The sequence below is a fragment of the Pristiophorus japonicus genome, chromosome 16, assembly GCF_044704955.1.
Source record: "Pristiophorus japonicus isolate sPriJap1 chromosome 16, sPriJap1.hap1, whole genome shotgun sequence".
Lineage (NCBI taxonomy): Eukaryota > Metazoa > Chordata > Chondrichthyes > Pristiophoridae > Pristiophorus > Pristiophorus japonicus.
Genome location: NC_091992.1, coordinates 114,677,029 through 114,690,479, shown reverse-complemented (window position 1 = coordinate 114,690,479; position 13,451 = coordinate 114,677,029). Strand labels below are relative to the sequence as shown.

At 45.8% G+C, this 13,451-nt stretch overlaps 1 protein-coding gene across 3 annotated transcripts in view; it reads right to left on the bottom strand.

Annotated features, from left to right (window-relative positions):
* Positions 1-13,185, bottom strand: part of LOC139226742 (arylsulfatase G-like) — a 244,584-nt gene extending 231,399 nt beyond the window's left edge. For 2 of the 3 annotated variants that reach the window (XM_070857718.1, XM_070857717.1), the window contains exons 1-2: positions 13,013-13,185; positions 4,829-5,051 (exon numbers count right to left, since the gene is read on the bottom strand). The gene's annotated coding sequence lies outside the window, so the exon portion shown is untranslated. The remainder of the gene's footprint in view (positions 1-4,828; positions 5,052-13,012) is intronic. The other variant, XM_070857720.1, reaches the window with a different exon arrangement.
* Positions 13,186-13,451: the final 266 nt, after the last annotated feature.

Here is a 13,451-nt window from a genome sequence, read left to right as displayed (position 1 = left end):
GCACTGCAGGCTTAGGGAACATCATCCTGACTTGAATATATATCGCTGTGTCTTCATTGGCGCTGGGTCAAAATCCTGGAACTCCATACTTAACAGCTTTGTGGGAATATCTTCACCATGCAAACTGCAGCAGTTCAGCAGCTCACCACCACCTTCTCAAGGGCAATTCGGGATGGGCAAAAACTTCTGCCTTTGCACACACCCTGAGAATATATATATATGTAAATTCACAATAATATTGTACAATGTGCATTTAGAAAATGCAAGCTTCTATTAGCTTTAACAGTGTGATATTTTGAATAGAACACAGAATCTAAAACTCAAGTTTGGTGGAACAGAGTTTAAGTCAAAAGAAGCATATACAGGGCGAGAAGAATGTTTGACTTACCATTTCAATTTTACAACAAATCTATTACTGTGTTCCCCATATTAAAAAAAAAACCCTTCAGCCCCGAAGTAAACTGCTGCAAAAGTATGTCCTGCAAACTATGAAGAATCTACATTTTTAAAAGGTTTGGAAAAAAATCAGTACTTACTTAGAGAGCAAACATCTGCGCAGCTTAAATTCATACAGTAACAGGAAGTGTGGTTTGCCAGATTTTAAATATCACGTGATTGGTAAGAAGCTTGTCAGAGTTGTTTATAATTCCTTAATTTAAAAAGGCCTAGTAATAAAAAATTATAATTTAAATAAAATGTAGATTTTGGACCTAAATTTTGTAGCCATATTGATTGTAAGTTGGAAAATCTAACTGCTGCATTCTGCCACATTCGCTGTCAAAGTCAATTAGCTAAAACAGCTTAACCTCTAAAATTAAGCTCCTCCAAAAACAAAATTAATTCACCCTATCATAAACTTTACCTCACCTGAGGGAATGCGCTATATAAATACTGACCTTTAAAAGTAATTAGGCAGAATTTAGAATATCCTCAGATTTTCTCTATTAAATCTTGGCATGATATGATCCACAAAACAACACGCCATTCCAAGCTTTAAGCAGCATCTACATCTGTGAAATTGTGCATGACCACTTATCAGAACTACAGTCCATCATGGAGCATTCAACAACTCTATGGAAGTGTCTCTATGCCCCAGTCGCAATATATCTGGTGATAGTTCAGAATACAGCTTACAGAGGTCTTAGACTCCAAACTACAACAGAATTGTAACCGAGGGATCATCAGGATTTCATGGCTGCAATAAATACTCTGGACTTCAGGGAATCCTGTCATCTGAAATAAAACTGCACTAATCCCTTATTCTACTGCTAGCTTCCCATATGGAAAGTGATGAAATTGTTAGCCCTGGTGAACAATGCATTGTCACCTGCTTGATACACGTAGAATCAACTTGGGAACAGGCTATTTTAGATCTAGCATTGTGCAATGAGAACAAGACCAATTTCATCAACTTAAATTTCCTGAGTTCTTGGGCCCAAGTTTCCACAGGATAAAAAACGGGCGCCCCTCCGAGCTGGGCGCCAGTTTATCGCGCCTAAAACGGCGCCAGAAAAAAAACGCGCTATTCTCGAGCGCTTTGCAGCTCCTTGTCTGTTTGGCGCGGCGCCCAGGGGGGCGGAGCCTACACTCGCGCCGATTTTGTAAGTGGGAGGGGGCGGGTACTATTTAAATTAGTTTTTTTCCTGCCGGCAACGCTGCGCGTGCGCGTTGGAGCGTTCGCGCATGCTCAGTGTGAAAAAAAACATTGGCACTCGGCCATTTTTGTAGTTCTTTGTAGCTGTTTAATTTTTGAACATTTTTTAATAAAATCACATTGCCATCAGCACATCAGCACTGAGGCTTCCCTTCTCACTGTCTCCTTCCCCTCCCTCCCCTCCGCGGCAACAAACGGCTGTCTCCTTCCCCTCCCTCCCCTGCGCAGCAACAAGTCGCTGTCTCCTTCCCCTCCCTCCCCTCCGCGGCAACAAACGGCTGTCTCCTTCCCCTCCCTCCCCTGCGCAGCAACAAGTCGCTGTCTCTTTCCCCTCCGCGGCAACAAACGGCTGTCTCCTTCCCCTCCCTCCCCTCCGCGGCAACAAACAGCTGTCTCCTTCCCCTCCCTCCCCTGCGCGGCAACAAGCCGCTGTCTCCTTCCCCTCCCTCCCCTGCGCGGCAACAAGCCGCTGTTTCCTTCCCCTCCCTCCCCTGCGCGGCAACAAATGGCGGTTTCCTTCGAACGATGGCTGAAGCACTTTCACACAGGTAGGAAGATGGTTTATTTAATCTTTTCTTTGCTTATAAATGTTTATTCAGGTTGGATTTATTTGTATAATATTTGTAGAAGTATAAATAAGGATTGATTGTAGAATTTAATGAGTTCCCTTTCCCCCCCCCCCCCCACCTCGTTCTGGACGCCTAATTTGTAACCTGCGCCTGATTTTTTAATGTGTAGAACAGGTTTTTTCAGTTCTACAAAAATCTTCACTTTAGTTTGGAGTACGTTTTCACTGTGGAAACTTTGAAATCAGGCGTCAGTGGCCGGACACGCCCCCTTTTGAAGAAAAAATTCTGTTCTAAAGTAGAACTGTTCTACCTCACTGCCGAAAAAAAAATGTGGAGAATTGCGATTTCTAAGATAGTCCGTTCTCCACCAGTTGCTCCTAAAAATCAGGCGAAAATCATGTGGAAACTTGGGCCCCTAGTGTCACTTTAATTGCCTTCGTTGCATCTTTTAAGGGATATAATATCTTTCTATGGTATAGTGTTCAATAGTGCACACAACATTTCAAATTAGGTCTTCCTCTCCCCATGCAACACGTTATATCTGGTAATTTGTATTGCATCTCTCTTCTAATGCAACCCAAGACTTTGATTTTTTTTAATGCAGCCATCCATGGGCCAATAGCTTTAACAATTCTTCCACAATGACAAAAAATGTCTTTTATTGTTCAATACATAACTACAACATTCTTTTGATTCTTTGTTCCCATACAAATTTTATGGCCTAGAAATCCGGGCCTCCCCGGGTCCATACTGAGTGTGTACGGACCGGGAAGGCATCACAAAAGCCGATTTTCAGTGCACAATGCGCATGCGCTGAAAACCGGCTTTTCCGATCTGTCAAGCTCTGGCTTGACAGATCTTCCGCATCTCCACAGCCAGGACATTCGCACGGGCAAGAGCGGTATTTATTCATTACCTTGCCCAGCGGATGTCCTGAAAACTCTTGCGCCTGGTAAAAGCAGGTGCATAGTCCTACTTTTACAGGCATAAGAGTTTTAAAACATACAAAAATATAGTAAAATAAAATTTTAAAAACACATTTTAATGTTTATAAACCCTGTCCATTAAGATAAGTTTATTTTAAACCATCACTAAAAAAACTTTTAAAAAATCTGAATACAATTATTTTTAATATGACATTTATTAACTTTAATTTAAATTAATCTCAAATATGTAGTGTATCTTTCCTATTTTTTTTTCTACTTGTGTTTGGGTGGGGTGTTTCTCAATCATAATAATGGGAACTCCTACTTAGAGTTCCCATTATTATGAATGAGAAAATACTGTACCTGGATTGGTTGCCCAGTGCCATGTGATTCCAGCTCCAGCATACGGATGTCCTCACGTGCACGCGCTCCGATGCGCAGGAAGGGGAGGCCTCAGGATCGGGATCGCTGGTGGGCACAGCAGGAACAGGTAGGTATGCATCTTTTTTTTACCTTTTTCTGTCAAGCGCCTGCAGGAAGGAGAGGACCGGGATTTCTAGGCCCCTATTTTTCTACATTGATCTGTATGTGGGATCTACTAACCCAATTTCTTAAATGACACTTCTGAATGTGGCTGCATTGCTCATCTGATCTGCCTCAATCGACTGCAAACTTGGGAGGTCCTGTTTTCTACAACCTCATTATAAATATTATAGACCCCAAGGCTAATCTTTGAGGTGCCCCACTCATTTAAAAAAAAACTGACATTAATCTTTATGTGCAGCAGTTGTGTTGGGCCCGGGAGTACGAACGTTGTGTATATAAAGTTGAGAACAATACCTTTCCCAGGTCTTCCTTCAGGTTTTCCACAACAAGCAGCAAAAATAAATGCAACAAAAGCAACCCGAAAAGCCAAAATAATCTATCTCTTTCATCAATGGACCTTTAAGAAAACTCACTATGAAATCCCAGGAAGTGAGGTTCCAAATGCTTTTAACTTGTCAGCATAATTTCAGCCTTACATGAGTCGATGCTGCATTACCATTGAATCTTTGGCATTCTCTACCCGAAAGGGCTGTGAATGCTCAGTCGTTGAGTATATTCACTAAGATCAATAGATTTTTGGGCACTAAGGGAGTCGAGGAATATGGGGATAAGGCGGAAAAGTGAAGTTGATGTAGTGCCACCATGATCTCATTGAATGGCGGAGCAGGCTCGAGCGGCCGTATAGTCTACTCCTGCTCCTATTTCTTATGTTCTTATGAAAGCTTCGATTGGCAGCAGCACAGTCGCATTGTAATAACCCAGTCTGAGAGATCGCAGCATCAAGTAGGTGCAAGGCCTACTCCTGAGATTTCCCAACCGCTCAGCACTGCTTGTGAACATGTATGACCAGTACAGACCACTGCAGAACTTCCCCTTATATAAGCGAGACATTGTAATTCTTTTGATTAGCATAACTAATTTTTCAAAGCAGCATTATGATAACCACAGCATAATATTTTCAACAATTTTGTATGTTAAAAATATCTTCACATCATTATTAAAAGATACTAAATATCCCAAGACTCTTCCAGTAACAAACCAGAAATGCCACTGATTTATATCATCACCACTTATTTAAGATTTTATAGTTAGTCAGCACCTAATCACATCATAAAGGATTTAGTGGAACTTACACAACATGAGCAATGAAAGCCTTTTTAAGAGTTCCAAAGATTCCCACACCTGACCATTGCCTTCAGAGATACACATTTATTAAAATTCATTACTCCAAAAATCGCAGACACTGCAACAACCACTCCTTCCATTCTTTGAATGCATCCATAGGTTTATGAGATACCAGCACAGCTCTAACCAAAAATCAGGATCAGAATCTTCCTCAATCCACCTCAATAATGCCTGAAATACAAAATGGTAACAGAGACTAAGAACTAGGATATATACTTCTGAACAGTTAGATCTAAATTCACTCAACTTCAAATACTGACCTGCTCACTACTTGATATTAAAATAGGGCTCATTCTAATATCTGGAGCTCTCAGCAGATAGTAACTTTGGGAAACTGCGAGCACACAGCCTGTGATTTTCTGTCCATCCATTTTCCCAAGATGTGGCTCCTGTGAAGAGTGCTCCCAATAGCGAACCTTGGATCATGGAATAATTCCTAATAAAAAGATTATCTAGTATGGTATATGAAGAATTCAGGTTATTTTTTGAATGATCTATTCTTCATTTACCATACAGTAAAACAATCCTAGTTTCTTGCATTACAACAGTACTTCAAAAAGTACTTTATTGGCTATAAAGCATTTTGGGATGTCCGGTGGTCATGAAAGGCACCATATAAATGTAAGGCTTTCTTTTTTTCTTTAAAACCTAGCACGCACATAAAAATGCTGTCATGATATTGCAGATATGCAAGTGCCACAAGTGGTTTCTTATTCCAGTTCCTGTTAAAGCCCCAGGACCTACACCATTGTGTCAGTTAGTTTCGACTTGCTTGCTAAACTGAAAATGGTTAACTATTAATCCTGAACCTCGCGACCAAAGGGGTGAAAAGCTGAGATTATGTATGGAGGATGTAAAAAAATGTAAAGAATGAAAGAAACTTTATGAAGTAGATGTTTTATCTTTTGTCTACATTAACTATACTCCACACACAATAAGAACACACCAAATCTTTAGCATAATTTCACACAACTATCTCCTACTCCGTTAAACTGCATCAGATGTCAATGAAGGTAACTTGTCTCTCTCTCTGCTGCTAATTTGATACTTTTACACATACAAATCAGTTAGAGACATGAAGACATTTTACATGGCCTGATCCCCACAAGTCTCATGGACTTTTTCTACCCCCTGCAATATACTAGACAGAAGACTGGATATACCCCCAATTTGAATTACACAAAATTTGGCCCATCACAGTTCATGTATCCACAGAGATCCTAATTCCTTCCTTCCTTCTTGTAGCATTGTTTCTTAAATGATTCTAGTGTTTTTACCACCACTACTCTTCCTGGAAGTTTATTCCACATATTTTTTTTTTATTGTTCCAGGATGTGGCATCGCTAGCAAAGGCAGCATTTATTGCCCATCCCTAATTACCCTCAAGAAGCTGGTGATGAGCTGCCTTCTTGAACCGCTGCGGTCCTTGCAGTGAAAGAGCTCCCACAGTGATGTTAGGGAGGGAGTTCGAGGATTTTGACCCACGACGAAGGAACAGCGATATATTTCCAAGTCAGGATGGTCTGTGACTTGGAGGGGAACTTGCAGATGATGGTGCTCCCATGTGCCTGCTGCCCTTCCAGGTGGTAGAGGTTGCGGGTTTGTGAGGTGCTGCCGAAGAAGGCTTGGTGAATTGCTTCAGTGCATCTTGTAGATGGTACACACTGCAGCCATGATGTGCCAGTGGTGGAGGGAGTGAATGTTGAAGGTGGCCAATCAAGCGGGCTGCTTTGTCCTGGATAGTGTCGAGCTTCTCGAGTGTTGTTGAATCATAGACGTTTACAGCGCGGAAGGTGGTCATTTTGGTCCATCATGTCTGCGTCGGCCAACAAGAGGCTATCCAGCCTAATCCCACTTTCCAGCTCTAGGTCCATAACCCTGCAGGATAGAATCATCCTGATTGAAGCTGCACTCACCCAGGCAAGTGGAGAGTATTCCATCACACTCCTGACTTGTGCCTTGTAGATTGTGGAAAGGCTTTGGGGAGTCAGGAGGCAAGATACTCGCCGCAGAATACCCAGCCTTTGACCTGCTCTTGTTGTCACAGTATTTATGTGGCTGGGTCAGCTAAGTTTCTGGTCAATGGTGATCCGGAGGGGGGCGGGTGGATTCAGCGATGGTAATTCCGTTGAGTATCAAGGGGAGGTGGTTGTACTCTCGCTTGTTGGAAATGGTCATTGCCTGGCACTTGTGTGGTGTGATGGTTACTTGCCACTTATCAGCCCAAGCCTGAATGTCACCCAGGTCTTGCTGCATGCGGGCATGGACTGCTTCATTTTCTGAGGAGTTGCAAATGGAACTGAACACTGTGAAATCATCAGCGAACATCCCCACTTCTGACCTTATGATGGAGGGAAGGTCATTGATGAAGCAGCTGAAGATGGTTGGGCCCAGGATACTGCCCTGAGGAACTCCTGCAACGATGCCCTAGGGCTGGGATGATTGACCAACATGTGCTAGGTATGACTCCAGCCAGTGGAGAGTTTCCTCCCTGATTCTCATTGACTTCAGTTTTACTAGGGCTCCTTGCTGCCACACTCTGTCAAATGCTGCTTTGATGTCAAGGGCAGTCACTCACCTCATCTCTGGAATTCAGCTCTTTTGTCCATTGTTTGGACCAAGGCTGTAATGAGATCTGGAACAGAGTGGTTCTGGTAGTACTCAAACTGAGCATCGGTAAGCATGTTATTGGTGAGTAAGTGCCGCTTGATAACACTGTCGACGACACCTTCCATCATTTTGCTGATGATTGAGAGTAAACTGATGGCGCGGTAATCGGCCGGATTGGATGTATCCTGGGCAGTTTTCCACATTGTTGGATAGATACCAGTTTTGTAGCTGTACTGGAACAGCTTGGCTAGAGGTGCGGCTAGTTCTGGAGCGCATCTTCAGCAGGTCAGCCAAGATGCTGTCGGGGCCTTCGCTCTCAGCCACTTCTTGATATCACGTGGAGTGAAACGAATTGGCTACAGACTGACTTCTGTGAAGGTGGGGACCTCAGGAGACGGCCGATATGGATCATCCACTCGGCACGTCTGGCTGAAGATGGTTGCAAACGCTTCTGGCTTGTCTTTTGCACTCAAGTGCTGGGCTCTGCCATCATTGATGATGGGGATATTCATGGAGCCAGCTCGGTCAGTAGTGGTACTACAGAGCCACTCTTCGTGAAGAACATTGAAATCCCCCACCCAGAGTACATTCTGTGTCCTTGCTACCCTCAGTGCTTCTTCCAAGTGGTGTTCAACATGGAGGGTTCCTGATTCATCAACTGAGGGAGGGCGGTACGTGGTAATCAGCAGGAGGTTTCCCTGCCTATGCTTGACCTGAAGCCATGAGTCAATGTTGAGGACTCTCAGGGCCACTCCCTCCCGACTGTATAACACTGTGCCGCCACCTTGGACGGGTCTGTCCTGCCGGTGGGACAGGACATATCCACGGATAGTGATTGAGGAGTCTGGAACATTGGCTGAAAAATATGATTGAGAGTATGATTATGTCAGGCTGTTGCCTGACTAGTCTGTGGGACAGTTCTCCCAATTTTGGCACAAGTCCCCAGATGTTAGTGAGGAAAACTTTGCAGAATCAACTGGGCTGGGTATGCCGTTATTGTGTCCGAAGCCGGTGCCGAGATTGATGCTGGGTGGTCCTTCCGGTTTTATTCTTATTATGGTTTTTTGTGGCGGTTTGTTACAACTGAGTGACTTGCTAGGCCATTTCGGAGGGCAGTTAAGAGTCAACCACTTTGCGGTGTGTTTGGAGTGTCATATAGGCGATTTCCTTAGTGAACCAAATGGGTTTTTGTGACAATCTGGTAGTTTCATGGTCACCATTAGTGACACTAGCTTTTTATTCCAGATTTAAAAAAAATGTAACTGAATTTAAATTCCACAGCTGCCGAGGTGGGATTTGCACTCACATTTCCGGATTATTAGTCCAGGCCTCTGGATTACTAGTCTGGCAATTTAACCACAATGCTACCATTCCCGTCAAAAGTGATAAGCCCTTTTCTGACTACATCTTCAATGTAAAAGTTTGTATTATTCAAGGCTGTTTTTGAGTAGTCAGCAATTACTAGTTTTCTAAGTAGGCATGTAATCGATCTTAGTGTAAACAGTGCTCATAACATTATATTCCACCAACTCTCAGTAAACAAAGCTAAGGTGTTCACTAGCGTCCTCTCCTGACCACTTAGGTGCATTGCAATAGTTAAATCAGCTGACAAAACGAAACAGTTTCACTTCCTCAATACTTAATCATGAAAACGGTCTCTTATTCGCTTGCCATTTTTTGTCAGGGAATCTGTGGTTCTTTTTCAACAGGAAGTTTAAAAAACATTTCCGATGTTGATCCTTGCTGAGTCTTCTCTACCAGTAGGTGGATGGGAGGGGAGAAGAGAACAATTTAAGCAACAATTCCAGTCACCTGTTTCAGCATTCCCTACACTGAGGGCTGGTGATTCAGGTGTTAGCTTCTTCTACATAGTACACCTTACGTGTATGATATTGTATTGATCATGACTACCCTACTGCATTTGCAAATGTCTCTTATTTCCTGATACTCAATACTGTTCTTACAGTCCCATTTTTTTAACCTTGCATATTGCTGTATCTTTTTCAGCAAGAGAAAATCCTAAATTTAAAAAGTAATATAAAAGTTAATCAGAAAACATAAGATTTGGATATGTTTTATGATTATACTAAACACTTTGGCAGTAGTATTAACCATGAATTTTTTTTATATCATTTTTTCCTGCTTGCTTCTAGATAAGCGTATTCTTCTTCAGTGGTTATGTCCGAGTATTTTCTCTTCTAATTGATTTTATACTTTTGTTATCTTTTGATATTGTTTCAAGCTTTTCTTCAATTCTCCCCAATCTCAATGACCAAAAATAACATTCCGATGATGATGGACTGAAAACTGGCCACCCAGGAAAGAAAGTGAGGCCAATCTATATAAATCCATAAGTAACACACTAGAGTTTCAAGGAACAGTGGAATTTTACAACACAGAAGATAGTAATCTGATCAAGCCCACTTGCATGGTTCTTTGAAAGAACCTAGTGCAATTACCGCATAAAATCATTTAAAATTTCCTTTTTAAAATATTCATTTACTCCCATTTTAAAGCTGTTAAATTCAGTTTCCTCAGTGTTTCTGTTACGGTATTCCATGTCCTAACAACCCTCCATGTAAAAACAAAATGACTTTGTCCTAGTTTTTTGTGTCCCACTGCGCATGCGCGCATTGGACTCCGCCACCTTTTAAACCATGGGCCCTCGATTCGGTTGCGCATGCGCAGTGCAACGTAAGAGGAAGCCAGAAGTCAGAAGTAGAAGTCAAACCACGAGCCGCGTGGAACGGTCCGCTGCCACTGGAGCTGGATTTCCTTCCATTTTTTGCATTATTTGGAACATTTTTACATCGGATGTAGAGGGAGAGGGAGACGGGGGGCAAGAAAGAGACGGGGGGGTGGGGGTGGGGGTGAAGAGAGATACAGGGGGGAGGGGAGGGGGAAGAGAGAGACGGCAGGGGGGGCGGGGGTAAGAGAGAGACGGGGGGGGGGAGAGAAGAACAGAGAGACGGGGGTGGGTGGGGGAGAGGGGAGGGGAGGAAGGGAGGGGGGGGAATAGAGAGAAGTGGGGGGGTGGGAATAGAGAGACGGGGGGGTGGGAATAGAGAGACGGGGGGGTGGGAATAGAGAGACGGGGGGGTGGGAATAGAGAGACGGGGGGGTGGGAATAGAGAGACGGGGGGGTGGGAATAGAGAGACGGGGGGGTGGGAATAGAGAGACGGGGGGGTGGGAATAGAGAGACGGGGGGGTGGGAATAGAGAGACGGGGGGGTGGGAATAGAGAGACGGGGGGGTGGGAATAGAGAGACGGGGGGGTGGGAATAGAGAGACGGGGGGGTGGGAATAGAGAGACGGGGGGGTGGGAATAGAGAGACGGGGGGGTGGGAATAGAGAGACGGGGGGGTGGGAATAGAGAGACGGGGGGGTGGGAATAGAGAGACGGGGGGGTGGGAATAGAGAGACGGGGGGGTGGGAATAGAGAGACGGGGGGGTGGGAATAGAGAGACGGGGGGGTGGGAATAGAGAGACGGGGGGGTGGGAATAGAGAGACGGGGGGGTGGGAATAGAGAGACGGGGGGGTGGGAATAGAGAGACGGGGGGGTGGGAATAGAGAGACGGGGGGGTGGGAATAGAGAGACGGGGGGGTGGGAATAGAGAGACGGGGGGGTGGGAATAGAGAGACGGGGGGGTGGGAATAGAGAGACGGGGGGGTGGGAATAGAGAGACGGGGGGGTGGGAATAGAGAGACGGGGGGGTGGGAATAGAGAGACGGGGGGGTGGGAATAGAGAGACGGGGGGGTGGGAATAGAGAGACGGGGGGGTGGGAATAGAGAGACGGGGGGGTAGAGAGATCATAGAGAGAGAGGGGGGGAGGGGGGAGGGGGGGGGGGGGGGGAATAGAGAGACGGGGGGTGGGAATAGAGAGACGGGGGGGTGGGAATAGAGAGACGGGGGGGTGGGAATAGAGAGACGGGGGGGTGGGAATAGAGAGACGGGGGGGTGGGAATAGAGAGACGGGGGGGTGGGAATAGAGAGACGGGGGGGTGGGAATAGAGAGACGGGGGGGTGGGAATAGAGAGACGGGGGGGTGGGAATAGAGAGACGGGGGGGTGGGAATAGAGAGACGGGGGGGTGGGAATAGAGAGACGGGGGGGTGGGAATAGAGAGACGGGGGGGTGGGAATAGAGAGACGGGGGGTGGGAATAGAGAGACGGGGGGGTGGGAATAGAGAGACGGGGGGGTGGGAATAGAGAGACGGGGGGGTGGGAATAGAGAGACGGGGGGGTGGGAATAGAGAGACGGGGGGGTGGGAATAGAGAGACGGGGGGGTGGGAATAGAGAGACGGGGGGGTGGGAATAGAGAGACGGGGGGGTGGGAATAGAGAGACGGGGGGTGGGAATAGAGAGACGGGGGGGTGGGAATAGAGAGACGGGGGGTGGGAATAGAGAGACGGGGGGGTGGGAATAGAGAGACGGGGGGGTGGGAATAGAGAGACGGGGGGGTGGGAATAGAGAGACGGGGGGGTGGGAATAGAGAGACGGGGGGGTGGGAATAGAGAGACGGGGGGGTGGGAATAGAGAGACGGGGGGGTGGGAATAGAGAGACGGGGGGGTGGGAATAGAGAGACGGGGGGGTGGGAATAGAGAGACGGGGGGGTGGGAATAGAGAGACGGGGGGGTGGGAATAGAGAGACGGGGGGGTGGGAATAGAGAGACGGGGGGGTGGGAATAGAGAGACGGGGGGGTGGGAATAGAGAGACGGGGGGGTGGGAATAGAGAGACGGGGGGGTGGGAATAGAGAGACGGGGGGGTGGGAATAGAGAGACGGGGGGGTGGGAATAGAGAGACGGGGGGGTGGGAATAGAGAGACGGGGGGGTGGGAATAGAGAGACGGGGGGGGAATTAGAGAGACGGGGGGGGAATTAGAGAGACGGGGGGGGGGAATTAGAGAGACGGGGGGGGGAATTAGAGAGACGGGGGGGGGAATTAGAGAGACGGGGGGGGAATTAGAGAGACGGGGGGGGGAAATTAGAGAGACGGGGGGGGGAAATTAGAGAGACGGGGGGGGGGAAATTAGAGAGACGGGGGGGGGAAATTAGAGAGACGGGGGGGGAAATTAGAGAGACGGGGGGGGGGAATTAGAGAGACGGGGGGGGGGGAATTAGAGAGACGGGGGGGGGGAATTAGAGAGACGGGGGGGGGGGAATTAGAGAGACGGGGGGGGGGGAATTAGAGAGACGGGGGGGGGGAATTAGAGAGAGGGGGGGGAATTAGAGAGACGGGGGGGGGAATTAGAGAGACGGGGGGGGGAATTAGAGAGACGGGGAGGTGGGGGGGACATTAAAGCTTGCTATTTTTCAGTTCAAAGGAACATAATTGTCTTCAAACTCTATCTATTAGGAGATATTCGAAAGAAAACCACTGTGATGAAGCTATAAAGCACTAATCAATCATAATAATGTAATTTTCACAATAAAACAAACAATTCTCCATCTTTTATTTCAAACCTTTCATAATACTTCCGAGAAAAAAAATGAAAAGATTAGTAACTTGTACTCTACCTTATATCTGTCTTTAACGTCAAAGTTAATGGCACACTGCAGCTTTCGTAGGCAGATAGGGCAAAGATCAATTGAGCGTCGGTCAGATTCTTCTAAATGGTTGGAACCCTGCATAACACATTGCAACCACTGGCAGTGCTGCATGCCGAAAATGTGTCCAATCTCATGAGTTAAAGTCTGAAAATACAACAAATTTCATTTCACTGAAGATGACATAACCTGAAAAGAAATTTCTTAAAGAATCAATTTAAATATATATATTTAATTTATCAAACAGCAACGCTGCGTTTTGCTATCCAACAGTAAATCTGAAAAAATGAACTATTGTCAGTCTTTTTTTGTTGAAAGATATATCTCTCCACTTTAACAGACCCCAGCATATTCCCAATCCAATTTCTATTCACTATAAATTTAATGCAGAATGTGATATTTCTGGTGC